The sequence below is a fragment of the Odontesthes bonariensis genome, chromosome 23 (genome assembly GCF_027942865.1).
Source record: "Odontesthes bonariensis isolate fOdoBon6 chromosome 23, fOdoBon6.hap1, whole genome shotgun sequence".
NCBI classification, from domain to species: domain Eukaryota; kingdom Metazoa; phylum Chordata; class Actinopteri; order Atheriniformes; family Atherinopsidae; genus Odontesthes; species Odontesthes bonariensis.
Window position 1 is genome coordinate 4,064,988 of NC_134528.1, and position 16,319 is coordinate 4,081,306.

General features: G+C 49.9%; 1 protein-coding gene across 2 annotated transcripts in view; it reads left to right on the top strand.

Annotated features, from left to right (window-relative positions):
- The window catches only part of ankfn1a (ankyrin repeat and fibronectin type III domain containing 1a), a 124,088-nt gene extending 119,413 nt beyond the window's left edge, over positions 1–4,675 (top strand). For both annotated transcript variants that reach the window (XM_075457329.1, XM_075457330.1), the window contains exon 26: positions 3,485–4,675. The gene's annotated coding sequence lies outside the window, so the exon portion shown is untranslated. The remainder of the gene's footprint in view (positions 1–3,484) is intronic.
- Positions 4,676–16,319: the final 11,644 nt, after the last annotated feature.

A 16,319-nucleotide genomic window follows, 5' to 3' on the forward strand; every position in this document is an offset into this window, starting at 1 on the left:
GTTGGATGGATAGTGGGATGGATAGTTGGATGGATAGTGGGATGGATAGTGGGATGGATAGTTGGATGGATAGTTGGATGGATAGTTGGATGGATAGTGGGATGGATAGTTGGAGGGATAGTGGGATGGATAGTTGGATGGATAGTTGGATGGATAGTTGGATGGATAGTTGGAGGGATAGTTGGATGGATAGTGGGATGGATAGTTGGATGGATAGTTGGAGGGATAGTTGGATGGATAGTGGGATGGATAGTTGGAGGGATAGTGGGATGGATAGTGGGATGGATAGTGGGATGGATAGTTGGAGGGATAGTGGGATGGATAGTTGGATGGACGGTGGGATGGATAGTTGGATGGGTAGTGGGATGGATAGTGGGATGGATAGTTGGATGGATAGTTGGATGGATAGTGGGATGGATAGTTGGATGGATAGTTGGATGGATAGTGGGATGGATAGTGGGATGGATAGTGGGATGGATAGTGGGATGGATAGTGGGATGGATAGTTGGATGGATAGTGGGATGGATAGTTGGATGGGTAGTGGGATGGATAGTGGGATGGATAGTTGGATGGATAGTTGGATGGATAGTGGGATGGATAGTTGGATGGATAGTTGGATGGACGGTGGGATGGATAGTTGGATGGATAGTGGGATGGATAGTGGGATGGATAGTGGGATGGATTGTGGGATGGATTGTGGGATGGATAGTGGGATGGATAGTTGGATGGATAGTTGGATGGATAGTGGGATGGATAGTGGGATGGATAGTTGGATGGATAGTTGGATGGATAGTGGGATGGATAGTTGGATGGATAGTTGGATGGACGGTGGGATGGATAGTTGGATGGATAGTTGGATGGATAGTGGGATGGATAGTTGGATGGATAGTTGGATGGATAGTGGGATGGATAGTTGGATGGATAGTTGGATGGATAGTGGGATGGATAGTTGGATGGATAGTGGGATGGATAGTGGGATGGATAGTGGGATGGATAGTTGGATGGATAGTTGGATGGACGGTGGGATGGATAGTTGGATGGATAGTTGGATGGATAGTGGGATGGATAGTTGGATGGATAGTTGGAGGGATAGTTGGATGGATAGTTGGATGGATAGTGGGATGGATAGTTGGATGGATAGTGGGATGGATAGTGGGATGGATAGTGGGATGGATAGTTGGATGGATAGTGGGATGGATATTTGGATGGATAGTGGGATGGATAGTTGGATGGATAGTGGGATGGATAGTTGGATGGATTGTGGGATGGATTGTGGGATGGATAGTGGGATGGATAGTTGGATGGATAGTGGGAGGGATAGTGGGATGGATAGTGGGATGGATAGTTGGAGGGATAGTGGGATGGATTGTGGGATGGATAGTGGGATGGATAGTTGGATGGATAGTTGGATGGATAGTTGGATGGATTGTGGGATGGATAGTGGGATGGATAGTGGGATGGATAGTTGGAGGGATTGTGGGATGGATAGTTGGATGGATAGTTGGATGGATTGTGGGATGGATTGTGGGATGGATAGTTGGATGGATATTTGGATGGATAGTTGGATGGATTGTGGGATGGATAGTTGGATGGATATTTGGATGGATAGTTGGATGGATAGTTGGATGGATTGTGGGATGGATAGTGGGATGGATAGTTGGATGGATAGTGGGATGGATAGTGGGATGGATAGTGGTAGGGATAGTGGTAGGGATAGTGGGATGGATAGTTGGATGGATAGTGGGATGGATAGTTGGATGGATAGTTGGATGGATAGTGGGATGGAAGGTGGGATGGATATTTGGATGGATAGTGGGATGGATAGTTGAATGGATAGTTGGATGGATAGTGGGATGGATAGTGGGATGAATAGTTGGATGGATAGTTGGATGGATAGTGGGATGGATAGTGGGATGGATAGTGGGATGGATAGTGGTAGGGATAGTGGGATGGATAGTGGGATGGATAGTGGGATGGATAGTGGGATGGATATTTGGATGGATAGTGGGATGGATAGTTGGATGGATAGTGGGATGGATAGTTGGATGGATAGTGGGATGGATATTTGGATGGATATTTGGATGGATAGTGGGATGGATAGTGGGATGGATAGTGGGATGGATATTTGGATGGATAGTGGGATGGATAGTTGGATGGATAGTGGGATGGATAGTGGGATGGATAGTGGGATGGATATTTGGATGGATATTTGGATGGATAGTGGGATGGATAGTGGGATGGATAGTTGGATGGATAGTTGGATGGATAGTGGGATGGATAGTTGGATGGATAGTGGGATGGATAGTTGGATGGATAGTGGGATGGATAGTTGGATGGATAGTGGGATGGATAGTGGGATGGAAGGTGGGATGGATATTTGGATGGATATTTGGATGGATAGTGGGATGGATAGTGGGATGGATAGTGGGATGGAAGGTGGGATGGATATTTGGATGGATATTTGGATGGATAGTGGGATGGATAGTGGGATGGATAGTTGGATGGATAGTGGGATGGAAGGTGGGATGGATATTTGGATGGATATTTGGATGGATAGTGGGATGGATAGTGGGATGGATAGTTGGATGGATAGTGGGATGGAAGGTGGGATGGATATTTGGATGGATATTTGGATGGATAGTGGGATGGATAGTGGGATGGATAGTTGGATGGATAGTGGGATGGATAGTGGGATGGATAGTGGGATGGATAGTGGGATGGAAGGTGGGATGGATATTTGGATGGATATTTGGATGGATAGTGGGATGGATAGTGGGATGGATAGTTGGAGGGATAGTGTGATGGATAGTTGGATGGATAGTGGGATGGATAGTGGGATGGATAGTGGGATGGATAGTTGGATGGATAGTGGGATGGATAGTTGGATGGATAGTGGGATGGATAGTGGGATGGATATTTGGATGGATATTTGGATGGATAGTGGGATGGATAGTGGGATGGATAGTTGGAGGGATAATGGGATGGATAGTTGGAGGGATAGTGGGATGGATAGTTGGATGGATAGTGTGATGGATAGTTGGATGGATAGTGGGATGGATAGTGGGATGGATAGTTGGATGGATAGTGTGATGGATAGTTGGATGGATAGTGGGATGGATAGTGGGATGGATAGTTGGATGGATAGTTGGATGGATAGTTGGATGGATAGTGGGATGGATAGTGGGATGGATAGTTGGATGGATAGTTGGATGGATAGTTGGATGGATAGTGGGATGGATAGTGGGATGGATAGTTGGATGGCTAGTGAGATGGATAGTGGGATGGATGATGTTCTTAACAGTATCTTAAATTCTTCCATTCCCAGTTAAACCAGTTATCCGAGGCTTCTGTTAACTTTGTACTCACTGGTATTAAGATGGTGGGCGGAGCCTGATCGGGCCGCTGAAGCTGACCAATCAGAGCAGATTGTAGTTTTCCTTTTGCATCTGACCCCCTTCTCTTCCCCTCTGTCTCCCCACCACAGGGACAACTGGTCAGCAGCCCCCCCGACCTCCACAGATTATAAACTGAAGTTGCTGGTTCAACTCCGCCAAGCCTCACCGCTCATGGCATCGACTGTTACACAGAAAAGATCAATGCAACCAGAAACCAGGCACTGCTTCTCCCTCAAGGAACTTTGCACACGACTCCGTCTGTCGACAGAAAGGAAGTCAGACGAGTTTAATTCCACCCTCCACGTTGGTGTCGGGGTGTTTTCGGCGGCCCCATCCTCAGCATGAAGTGAATGTACAGTTTGGTCCGTTTGTTCGTGGTCTCCTGTGATGGTTCTGAGCCGCCCGCCGTTGGCTGGAATCAGCTTGTGATCAGTTTAAATTAAAGAATCTTTGTGTATATATCATTCCTTTGAGTCTCAAACTCGTGAACCGCCTCAGTTGCTAAACAGAGACCACTAGAGTCCTTAAGACAGGAAGTATTTTTCTATTCTCACATCTAAAGCTGGAATGTGGCCTGAGCTGTATTTTGTATTTTCTTGGCATGACGTAGTCTGTAGTCGTTGTTTTCTCTGTTTTTGGACCACAGCTTTGCGTCCAGTTTGTGCCTCCTCGGGGTCCAGCATGATGATGTCCGGTGGGGTCCGTCTGCACCGTGTCGTGCCGACTCGTTGACTTTTGGTCGGCTTCCTCCTCGGTTACTGTAGTGTTTTTCAGTGTTTTATGTTCCGTTTTTTACTTCCAACATGCACCAAAAACTGCGACGGTTGGACTTGTCGCAGAGAAGCGACGACGCGTCAGCACGTGCACACCTGCGTGCACGTGCACACGTTCCCAACATGTATGCACAGTATTTTAAAACTGCGTTTTTAATGTTTGCACATTGCAATTATGGAATAAAAGCTAATTGAATATTCGATGCAACAGGGCATTAGCTGTGGCAGCTTCTATCATAAATAACTGTAAAAGGGTCGGTTAAATGTCCTGGTTCGGGTTAAAGATGTACGAAGTGTGCAGGTTTGTTCATGTCTGAATGTGTAACCGTGATGTCCGACACTCCAGCTTTACAGCCAGACATGCACTTAATGTATTCACATGTTTCTGCAACAGGTGTCTCTATTGTTTGGACATTTATGAGAAAAAATAACCAAAATCATGTTTGTTGAGTTTGATTGACTCTGTTTAAAAGTTTACGAATAAATCTAACAGCAGCTCTGAAGCGTCTCTGTGTTCAGAAGCGTTCTGTTTGGGCGGGTTGGAAAGAGTTCGATGATAAAAAAGTTGAAAGAGAAGAAGGAGGGAGCTCCTGGGGGATCCCAGGCCTTCCCAGGCCAGAAAGAAGCCAGAATTCCTCCAGCGGGTTCAGGGTGTGCTGGATGTGCCTGGAAAATCTCCAAATGACTCCTCGTTACTGCTGACGAAGCCCCAGCTTTCAGTCACTGAGACCCAGAACCAGAGATACGGATACTCCTCCGCTTGTTATAACACATTTATTCTAGGGCTGGGCGAGTTAACTCATTAATTATTTAACGCCGATAAATATTTTATCGTGCATTAATGCAGGTTTTATTAATTTAATTTTTTTAAATAAAATTTATTACATTTTTTTTAAATTACAAAAAAAAATCTGTAATTTTTTTTTTTTAATTAAAAAAACAACAACATTTAATTAAAAAATTTAATTAAGAAAAATTTGGGGGGGCTTTTGTGCATTTAATGGATAGCAAAGTTCAGAGACTGGAAGCAGAGAGAGGGGGAACAACACACAGCACAGGGCCGTCCGATGCGGGACTCGAACCGGGGCCAGCTGCAGCGAGGACTGTAGCCTCTGTACATGGGGCGCCTGCTCAGCCCACTACACCACGGACCACCGCTGTTTTATTATTTATTTTATTATTGTAAAAGTCTGTTGCTCACAGGCTTTTATTTTGTAAAAGTCTGCTGCTGTCTGCTGTGGAACAGGAAAAGAAAGTAATCGGCGGATCCACCAAACATGGAGAAGGGTACGGAACTTTTACTCGGCCATTTTCATGTTAAAGTTCTTCCAGACGGCGGAGTCGACAGAACCAAAGTCATCTGTAAACTCTGCCAAGTTGAATTGTCTTCTCAGCGTAGTAGTTCCAGTCTAAAATATCACTTAAAGGCAAAACACACAACTGATAGCAGCAAGTCATTCAAGGAAACAGACAGTGGAGCGAGGCTTCTACATAAAAACTACAGAAAGATGCTGATGTTAAAAGTGTGTTTGCACAACAAATGTTATGGCACTTTCATTCATATGGCAGCACATTTAAAATAAAGCTAAATGCTAAAAGCTATACGCTACTTTTGGATTCATTTCTGGATTTTGTGTACAAATGCGATTAATCGTGATTAATTAGATTAAACATTTTAATCGTTGCCCAGCCCTAGTTATAACACATTTATTCATGATGCACCGTGTAAAGAATTATACGATCAACAGAATTAAATGAAGTTTACAGAGAAACAAAGTGAGTCAGCAGAACCTGAAGGAGAATCATTCATCAACCAAAGGGCCCCATCGTGCTCAGCTTGGTTCTGGAAGGCTGGAACATGTTGTAGTTCTTTGAGGTTGGGGGCTGCAAGGAGGGAGACCTTGAATTCAGGAAGCCGGTGAGTCATTTAAACTGATATTTACCTTTTCACACCGTGTCTTCGGGTCCGTTATTACTGCCGTTTACTTGGGTTTAATCTGATTTTCAGCCTCTCTTCCTGTTTTTATGTGGTGGGAACTGATTCTTTCCATTTCAGCGTCTTCGTTCAGCTCAGAACTTTGTGGTTCAGCTGCAGCCGGGCTCCTGAGCTGCTTGTCCGGCTGTCGCAGGACGCCATGTGGGAGGGTGTGAAACAACTGGAATCTCACACCAGCGCTGGCAGAGCATTTTCCCCCTGGAGCATTCCGAAGCAGCGGTCCAAACCACAGGAACGCTGCTGAGGCTCTTTACACAGCCGGATCCGGTCCTGCACTGCAGCCAGGAAGCTGAAACCTTATATTAGGGCTGGGCAATGATTAAAATGTTTAATCTAATTAATCACATGATTTCCCTGATTAATCGCATTTGTACGCAGAATCCAAAAATGAATCCAAAAGTAGTGTATAGCTTTTAGCATTTAGCTTTATTTTAAATGTGCTGCCATATGAATGAAAGTGCCATAACATTTGTTGTGCAAACACACTTTTAACATCAGCATCTTTCTGTAGTTTTTATGTAGAAGCCTCGCTCCACTGTCTGTTTCCTTGAATGACTTGCTGCTATCAGTTGTGTGTTTTGCCTTTAAGTGATATTTTAGACTGGAACTACTACGCTGAGAAGACAATTCAACTTGGCAGTGTTTACAGATGACTTTGGTTCTGTCGACTCCGCCGTCTGGAAGAACTTTAAAATGAAAATGGCCGAGTAAAAGTTCCGTACCCTTCTCCATGTTTGGTGGATCCGCCGATTACTTTCTTTTCCTGTTCCACAGCAGACAGCAGCAGACTTTTACAGAATAAAAGCCTGTGAGCAACAGACTTTTACAATAATAAGATAAATGTAAAAAAAAAATTTTAAAATCATTTAAAAACTGCGTTAATGCGCGATAAAATATTTATCAGCGTTAAATAATTAACGAGTTAACTCGCCCAGCCCTACTTTATATTTCTTTATTTCCAGATATCCAGAGCCTTTAAGTTTCACACGAATAGCTCAAAGTAAAGTCACATTAAAGTAAGTACACCCCGTCAGTCCTGAGGTTCAGCAAACAAGGTGACTCGTCTGGGATTTAAAATGAGGTAAATACACCTCAGACACCATCATCGTTTATTTAACTCAAACACTGGCATCTGTTTGGTTTTGGGTTTGGTGATGAGAAACAAACGTCTCAGCCACATAAATGCAGAGCCGGCAGTTTGTTTTCTGTGTTCAGGACTCAGAAATCCAGCAGATGATGCTCCAACCTTTTCAGCTGATGCTCCAACTTTTTCAGATGATGCTCCAACCTTTTCAGATGACATCGCTCCTCTCTCTGCGTCCCCTCCGCTGCTTTCAGATACTTTTAGATCATCAGTTTAACTCAGTGTGGTTATGAAAGAGGCTCTAAATGTTTTCATGCTTCACTCTAATCAGAGTCTGGCTGCTAAAAGCTGTCAGAGATGAACATTACGTCATGTTTAGAGTACAGCAATCATGTGCACTTATCATCAAACGCCTGGTGCTGCCATCAGTTTTCCATAGTTTCCAGTTTGCTGCGGTGTGTGTTTCCCTCTCTCCAGGACACACAGATCCACATGTTCTGAATCACATTTTCCTTTATTTTCCAGAGCCGGGCTGCGATACGGCCCAGCGCAGTGGATCAGTGGCTGTGATGTCGGGATATAAAGAGAACTTAATCTTAATGGTGAATCAGCGGGCCTCCCAGGATGAAGGACCTACAGTGACCCGGCCTGATAAAATGTTTGTTGTTTACGTCTTTTCCCCACCGGCGGCAGCTTTGATGCTGAGATGTCCGGGGCGATCTGAACGCTCCATTTGAGCGAGAAGGATTCAAGGTGGCTGAGGCGGGTCGAGCACACGATCCCAGACACGGAACGGGCTCGGGTTTCACCGTCCTCCTCCAGCTTCAGAAGGATCGTTTCACAGAAGCTGAACGCTGTTGAACCTGACGTTTCCCACCTCATTTCAGCCAGTAATTACCTCTGATTCCCTTAATGAAGCCACACTGACCTATAAACAGCAAAGCATGAATGTGCGTGTTGTTGTGGGAAGCTCGTGGTCAGAAGGCCTGACTTTAGTCCTGCTGGATCACCTGGTCTGTGAGAAGCTGTTACGTCTCGGTCCTCGGGACATAAAAAAGCCTTTAAGACCAGCTGACAGGTACCGAGTGGCTAAAGTGCTGAAGCAAGAGGGATTAGGGTTAGGGTTAGGGTTAGGGTTAGGGTTATGGAAGGGTTAGGGTTAGGTTAGGTTAGGTTAGGGCAGGGTTAGGTTAGGTTAGGTTAGGGCAGGGTTAGGTTAGGGCAGGGTTAGGTTAGGTTAGGGCATGGTTAGGTTGGGTTAGGTTAGGTTAGGTTAGGTTAGGGCAGGGTTAGGTTGGGTTAGGTTAGGTTAGGTTAGGTTAGGTTAGGGCAGGGTTAGGTTAGGTTAGGTTAGGTTTGGGTTAGGGTTAGGGTTAGGGTTAACTTAGCTTAGCTTAGCTTAGCTTAGCTTAGCTTAGGGTAGGGTTAGGTTTGGGGTTGGGGTTAGGGTTTTCGGTTATGATTTTTGTTGCACTGGCCTGCCAGAAGAGTGTCCCCGGTCCATGGGTGTCGGGGAGGGAAAAATAATGAAGGTAGGTATGGAGGGAGTCTGTGGCTGAGTGGAAGGGCAATCGCCTGCCACGCGGAGGGACCAGGTTCAATTCCTGCTGTGATTGTGGGGAACTGTGTGAGGTGGAGGAGTTATGGGGTGTCGTTGAGACCTGTTGGGACTGTGGTGCCTACTCTATGGATCCAGATTCTTTCAGCTCTTCTCCTCTGCCCCAGGGTCCAGGTGATGTTTGATTCGAGGCCGGAGATGATGATTAAATCTGGGGTGTGAAGTTGGAAGTGAGTGACCAAAGGAGTGGTGAGTATGTTAAGACGGATGTTTCTGAGGTGTTGTTGGAGGCGGGTGATGAGTTGATTTTGTGTTTCACCGACGTAGTGCTTGTTGCAGGTTGTGCAGGTGATGATGTAGACTATATTGGTGTGGTTGAGAGAAAATGAGCCATGAGGGGGAAATGACAATTTACTGTGGGGATTGGTGATGAATTTCCTGTTTTTGAAATAGCGATTTTCTGGTATTTCGACAGGTTGGAAGTTGGGGGTGAATTTGGATTTGACCAAGATGTTTTGGAGGTTGGGGTTCTTCCTGAAGGCAGATATGACCCTGTGGTGTTTAATGGGGGAGTAATGGGGTTGTATTCTTGTAAAATTAGCTTTTATTATTTGGTGGAGATTGGTGATTCTGTGGGAAAGGTTAGGGTTAGGGTTGGGTTAGGTTAGGTTAGGGCAGGGTTAGGTTAGAGCAGGGTTAGGTTAGGTTAGGGCAGGGTTAGGTTAGGGTTAGGTTAGGTTAGGGCAGGGTTAGGTTAGGGTTGGGTTGGGTTGGGTTAGGTTAGGTTAGGTTAGGGCAGGGTTAGGTTAGGTTAGGTTAGGTTAGGTTAGGTTAGGTTAGGGCAGGGTTAGGTTAGGTTAGGTTAGGTTAGGTTAGGGTTAGGTTAGGGCAGGGTTAGGTTAGGTTAGGGTCGAGTTAGGTTAGGTTAGGTTAGGTTAGGTTAGGGCAGGTTAGGTTAGGTTAGGGCAGGGTTAGGTTAGGGCAGGGTTAGGTTAGGTTAGGGCAGGGTTAGGTTAGGGTTAGGTTAGGTTAGGTTAGGGCAGGGTTAGGTTAGGTTAGGGTTAGGTTAGGTTAGGGTTAGGTTAGGTTAGGTTAGGGCAGGGTTAGGTTAGGGCAGGGTTAGGTTAGGTTAGGGCAGGGTTAGGTTAGGTTAGGGCAGGGTTAGGTTAGGGCAGGGTTAGGTTAGGTTAGGGCAGGGTTAGGTTAGGGCAGGGTTAGGTTAGGTTAGGTTAGGGTTAGGTTAGGTTAGGTTAGGTTAGGTTAGGGTTAGCTTAGCTTAGGTTAGGGCAGGGTTAGGTTTTGGTTAGGGTTAGGTTAGGTTAGGCTAGGTTTGGGTTAGCTTAGCTTAGCTTAGCTTAGGGTAGGGTTAGGTGTTAGGGTCAGGGTTAGGGCCGTGGTGAAGGATGTTCAGCCTGCCTCAGACATCTTCTGGCAAAACATTCCAGGACTCTGAAAGGAAAATCAGGGTTCATTCCAGGCTAACTGGAGAACTGAGGACTTGATCAGGAGGTGGAAGGATCTCCTCAGTCCGAGCAGCATATCCTCCACAGAGGAGGCAGTCTGAGGACTTGGGCAGTTAAAAAGCTTCTCAGGGGTAAGGATGGATGAGATTTTCCACGACATGCTGAAGGCTCTGGTCGTTGTGGGGCTGTCTTGGCTTACATGCCTCTTCGGTGTGGGATGGAGGTCTGGGACAGCACCTGTGGAGCGGCAGACCGGTGGTGGGATCTCATTACTCAGCCTCCCCAGGACTGATTGTTGAACCTCAGGTTCAGGGGGAGCAGAGTGGGTTTCTCCCGGGTACATCTCTGCAGATGATGTGGTTCTGTTGGCTTCTTCATGACCTTCAGCTCACAGCTGAGTGTGAAGCAGCCGGGATGAAAGTCGGCTCCTCCAGATCTGAGGCCACCGTTCTGAACCTCCGGGTCGGGGAGGAGTCTCTGCCTCAGGGGGAGGAGCTTCAGTATCTCTGGATCTGGTTCTCAGTGATGGAGAGTTGGAGTCAGAGATGGACGGACGGATCGGGGCTCCGTCAGCAGGAATGAGGGCGCTGCTCCGGTTCGTCGTGATGACGGCCATAAGCTCTTAATAAAGAATTTCTCCTTTATAAATAGAACTTATACATTAAAAAAAAGCATTTTTGACTTCTCTCACCAAACATAACAAACTGAGCCCACCCAAACTCTAACTCACTCTAACCTGCAGATTAATCCTGGGCTGGATTAATACTTCGGGGCTAAGTGGAGACTTTTCTAACTACGTCAGAGCCCTCAGGGCCTCCAAATCCATCTCAGCGTGAACTCAGGTCCCCTGTGGCCCCTCATGAGGGCCCCTGATATATGGAAGCGAAGGATAAAAGGCTCACAAAGAGGAAGTCTTATCTGAGCATCGCCTCTCCGCTTCCTCTGAACACAGATATGACGGTTTAGCGGCGCCCGTCACACACTGTCACCAGCAGAAAATGACCCACCATTCAGCAGGAGCCGGAGGCAGCGGCGCTCGGTTCCTGCACCTTTCTGATGAAAGGGCCAGTAAAAAAACATCTTCTGCAGATTTACTTCCATCAGAGCTTCCATGCGTCGCTCACAGGTCCGATCAGGAGTCAGTGATGGCTTTGTTTTTAAGTTCAAAGATAAAAAACATGCCATAAAACAGGGAAATATGATGCAGATAATATATGATGTGATGGTTAAATGTGAAGAAGTTTTCTTCATCGTCTGATTCCAGACACACACAAGAGCGCTTTGCAGCTGGAAGGTTGCACATCATGAACACATTCCATGGAACAGCATCATGGATTAAGGTTGATCTGAATCTGTCAGAGGGTTTCTTTTGCAGCTCCACAGGTTTTCTGAAGGGATCTGCAGGCTGTGCACGTTGGTGCTTCACCTTCCTCCCACAGAAACGTTCCTGTCGGGCTGACTGCTGGTTGTAAAGCGGCAGCAGGAGCGAGCGCGAGCGTGCACGGCTGCTGTTCTCTGGCTTTCACCCGACGGCTGATGAAGAGGCTTCAGCCAAACTGGGACCCTGAACAGGATGAAGCCAGTAAGGACTCCCTGAAGACTTTATTCTTTACTTCATTTTCCATTATTCCAGCAGAAAACTACTGGAGATGACTTTTAGTTTCCCTTCTCTCCAAACAGATTCACCTTTTCATCTCGTTAAGTGACCGAGAAACACCTCCCTGACGCCTCTGACTCTGTGGGAGGGACGAACCTGCTGCTGTCAGACTGAAAGGAAACACAAGCTGCCTGCAACAGACAGTTTGCACACGCTGCACTCTGTCCGGCCTCTGCAGACCCTAAAGTCCGGCCTCTGCAGACCCTAAAGTCCGACCTCTGCAGACCCCGAAGTCTGGCCTCTGTAGACCCCAAAGTCCGGCCTCTGCAGACCCTAAAGTCCGGCCTCAGCAGACCCCAAAGTCCAGCCTCTGCAGACCCCGAAGTCTGGCCTCTGCAGACCCTGAAGTCCAGCCTCTGCCTGAAGTCCGGCCTCTGCCTAAAGTCCGGCCTCTGCAGACCCCGAAGTCCGGCCTCTGCAGACCCTAAAGTCTGGCCTCTGCAGACCCCGAAGTCTGGCCTCTGGAGACCCTAAAGTCTGGCCTCTGCAGACCCTAAAGTCCGGCCTTTGCAGACCCTAAAGTCCGGCCTCTGCAGACCCCGAAGTCCGGCCTCTGCAGACCCTAAAGTCTGGCCTCTGCAGACCCTAAAGTCCGGCCTCAGCAGACCCTAAAGTCCGGCCTCTGTTGACCCTAAAGTCCGGCCTTAGCAGACCCTAATGTCCGGCCTCTGCAGACCCTAAAGTCCGGCCTCTGCTGAACCTAAAGTCCGGCCTCTGCTGACCCTAAAGTCCGGCCTCAGCAGACCCTAAAGTCCGGCCTCTGCAGACCTTAAGGTCCGGTCTCTGCAGACCCTAATGTCCGGCCTCTGCAGACCCCGAAGTCCAGCCTCTGCAGACCCCGAAGTCCGGCCTCTGCAGACCCCAAAGTCCGGCCTCTGCAGACCCTAAAGTCCAGCATGTGCAGACCCTAAAGTCCGGCCTCTGCAGACCCTAAAGTCTGGCCTCTGCAGACCCTAAAGTCCAGCTTCTGCAGACCCCAAAGTCCGGCCTCTGCAGACCCCGAAGTCCGGCCTCTGCAGACCCCGAAGTCCAGCCTCTGGAGACCCTAAAGTCTGGCCTCTGCAGACCCTAAAGTCCGGCCTTTGCAGACCCTAAAGTCCGGCCTCTGCAGACCCCGAAGTCCGGCCTCTGCAGACCCTAAAGTCCGGCCTCTGCAGACCCCGAAGTCCGGCCTTTGCAGACCCTAAAGTCCAGCCTCTGCAGACCCCGAAGTCCGGCCTCTGCAGACCCTAAAGTCTGGCCTTTGAAGACCCTAAAGTCCGGCCTCTGCAGACCCCGAAGTCCGGCCTCTGCAGACCCTAAAGTCCGGCCTTTGAAGACCCTAAAGTCCGCCCTTAGCAGACCCTAATGTCCGGCCTCTGCAGACCCTAAAGTCCGGCCTCTGCTGAACCTAAAGTCTGGCCTCTGCTGACCCTAAAGTCCAGCCTCTGCAGACCTAAAGTCTGGCCTCTGCAGACCCTAAAGTCCGGCCTCAGCAGACCCTAAAGTCCGGCCTCTGCAGACCTTAAGGTCCGGTCTCTGCAGACCCTAATGTCCGGCCTCTGCAGACCCCGAAGTCCAGCCTCTGCAGACCCCGAAGTCCGGCCTCTGCAGACCCCAAAGTCCGGCCTCTGCAGACCCTAAAGTCCAGCATGTGCAGACCCTAAAGTCCGGCCTCTGCAGACCCTAAAGTCTGGCCTCTGCAGACCCTAAAGTCCAGCTTCTGCAGACCCCGAAGTCCGGCCTCTGCAGACCCCGAAGTCCGGCCTCTGGAGACCCTAAAGTCTGGCCTCTGCAGACCCTAAAGTCCGGCCTTTGCAGACCCTAAAGTCCGGCCTCTGCAGACCCCGAAGTCCGGCCTCTGCAGACCCCGAAGTCCGGCCTTTGCAGACCCTAAAGTCCGGCCTCTGCAGACCCCGAAGTCCGGCCTCTGCAGACCCTAAAGTCCGGCCTTTGAAGACCCTAAAGTCCGGCCTCTGCAGACCCCGAAGTCCGGCCTCTGCAGACCCTAAAGTCCGGCCTTTGAAGACCCTAAAGTCCGGCCTCTGCAGACCCCGAAGTCCGGCCTCTCCAGACCCTAAAGTCCGGCCTTTGAAGACCCTAAAGTCCGGCCTCTGCAGACCCTAAAGTCCGGCCTCAGCAGACCCTAAAGTCCGGCCTCTGTTGACCCTAAAGTCCGGCCTCTGCAGACCCTAATGTCCGGCCTCTGCAGACCCTAAAGTCCGGCCTCTGCTGACCCTAAAGTCCGGCCTCTGCAGACCCTAAAGTCCGGCCTCTGCTGAACCTAAAGTCTGGCCTCTGCAGACCCTAAAGTCCGGCCTCAGCAGACCCTAAAGTCCGGCCTCTGCAGACCCTAAAGTCCGGCCTCAGCAGACCCTAAAGTCCGGCCTCTGCTGACCCTAAAGTCCGGCCTCTGCAGACCTAAAGTCCGGCCTCTGCTGAACCTAAAGTCCGGCCTCTGCAGACCCTAAAGTCCGGCCTCTGCAGACCCTAAAGTCCGGCCTCTGCTGAACCTAAAGTCCGGCCTCTGCTGACCCTAAAGTCCAGCCTCTGCAGACCTAAAGTCCGGCCTCTGCAGACCCTAAAGTCCGGCCTCAGCAGACCCTAAAGTCCGGCCTCTGCAGACCTTAAGGTCCGGTCTCTGCAGACCCTAATGTCCGGCCTCTGCAGACCCCGAAGTCCAGCCTCTGCAGACCCCGAAGTCCGGCCTCTGCAGACCCCAAAGTCCGGCCTCTGCAGACCCTAAAGTCCAGCATGTGCAGACCCTAAAGTCCGGCCTCTGCAGACCCTAAAGTCCAGCTTCTGCAGACCCCGAAGTCCGGCCTCTGCAGACCCCGAAGTCCGGCCTCTGGAGACCCTAAAGTCTGGCCTCTGCAGACCCTAAAGTCCGGCCTTTGCAGACCCTAAAGTCCGGCCTCTGCAGACCCCGAAGTCCGGCCTCTGCAGACCCTAAAGTCCGGCCTCTGCAGACCCCGAAGTCCAGCCTTTGCAGACCCTAAAGTCCTGCCTCTGCAGACCCCGAAGTCCGGCCTCTGCAGACCCTAAAGTCCGGCCTTTGAAGACCCTAAAGTCCGGCCTCTGCAGACCCTAAAGTCCGGCCTCAGCAGACCCTAAAGTCCGGCCTCTGTTGACCCTAAAGTCCGGCCTCTGCAGACCCTAATGTCCGGCCTCTGCAGACCCTAAAGTCCGGCCTCTGCTGACCCTAAAGTCCGGCCTCTGCTGAACCTAAAGTCCGGCCTCTGCAGACCCTAATGTCCGGCCTCTGCAGACCCTAAAGTCCGGCCTCTGCTGACCCTAAAGTCCGGCCTCAGCAGACCCTAAAGTCTGGCCTCTGCTGAACCTAAAGTCCGGCCTCTGCAGACCCTAAAGTCCGGCCTCAGCAGACCCTAAAGTCCGGCCTCTGCAGACCCTAAAGTCCGGCCTCAGCAGACCCTAAAGTCCGGCCTCTGCTGACCCTAAAGTCCGGCCTCTGCTGAACCTAAAGTCCGGCCTCTGCAGACCCTAAAGTCCGGCCTCAGCAGACCCTAAAGTCCGGCCTCTGCTGAACCTAAAGTCCGGCCTCTGCAGACCCTAAAGTCCGGCCTCTGCTGAACCTAAAGTCCGGCCTCTGCAGACCCTAAAGTCCGGCCTCAGCAGACCCTAAAGTCCTGCCTCAGCAGACCCTAAAGTCCGGCCTCTGATGACCCTAAAGTCCTGCCTCAGCAGACCCTAAAGTCCGGCCTCTGCAGACCTAAAGTCCGGCCTCTGCTGACCCTAAAGTCCGGCCTCTGCTGAACCTAAAGTCCGGCCTCAGCAGACCCGACAGTCCTGCCTCTGCAGACCCTAAAGTCCGGACTCTGCTGACCCTAATGTCCGGCCTCTGCAGACCCTAAAGTCCGGACTCTGCTGACCCTAAAGTCCGGCCTCTGCAGACCTAAAGTCCGGCCTCTGCTGAACCTAAAGTCCGGCCTCTGCTGACCCTAAAGTCCGGCCTCTGCAGACCCTAAAGTCCGGCCTCTGCTGAACCTAAAGTCCTGCCTCAGCAGACCCTAAAGTCCGGCCTCAGCAGACCCTAAAGTCCGGCCTCTGATGACCCTAAAGTCCGGCCTCAGCAGACCCTAAAGTCCTGCCTCAGCAGACCTAAAGTCCGGCCTCTGATGACCCTAAAGTCCGGCCTCAGCAGACCCTAAAGTCCGGCCTCTGCAGACCTAAAGTCCGGCCTCTGCAGACCCTAAAGTCCGGCCTCTGCAGACCCTAAAGTCCGGCCTCTGCAGACCCTAAAGTCCGGCCTCTGCTGACCCTAAAGTCCGGCCTCTGCAGACCTAAAGTCCGGCCTCTGCAGACCCTAAAGTCCGGCCTCTGCTGACCCTAAAGTCAGGCCTCTGCAGACCTAAAGTCCGGCCTCTGCAGACCCTAAAGTCCGGCCTCTGCTGAC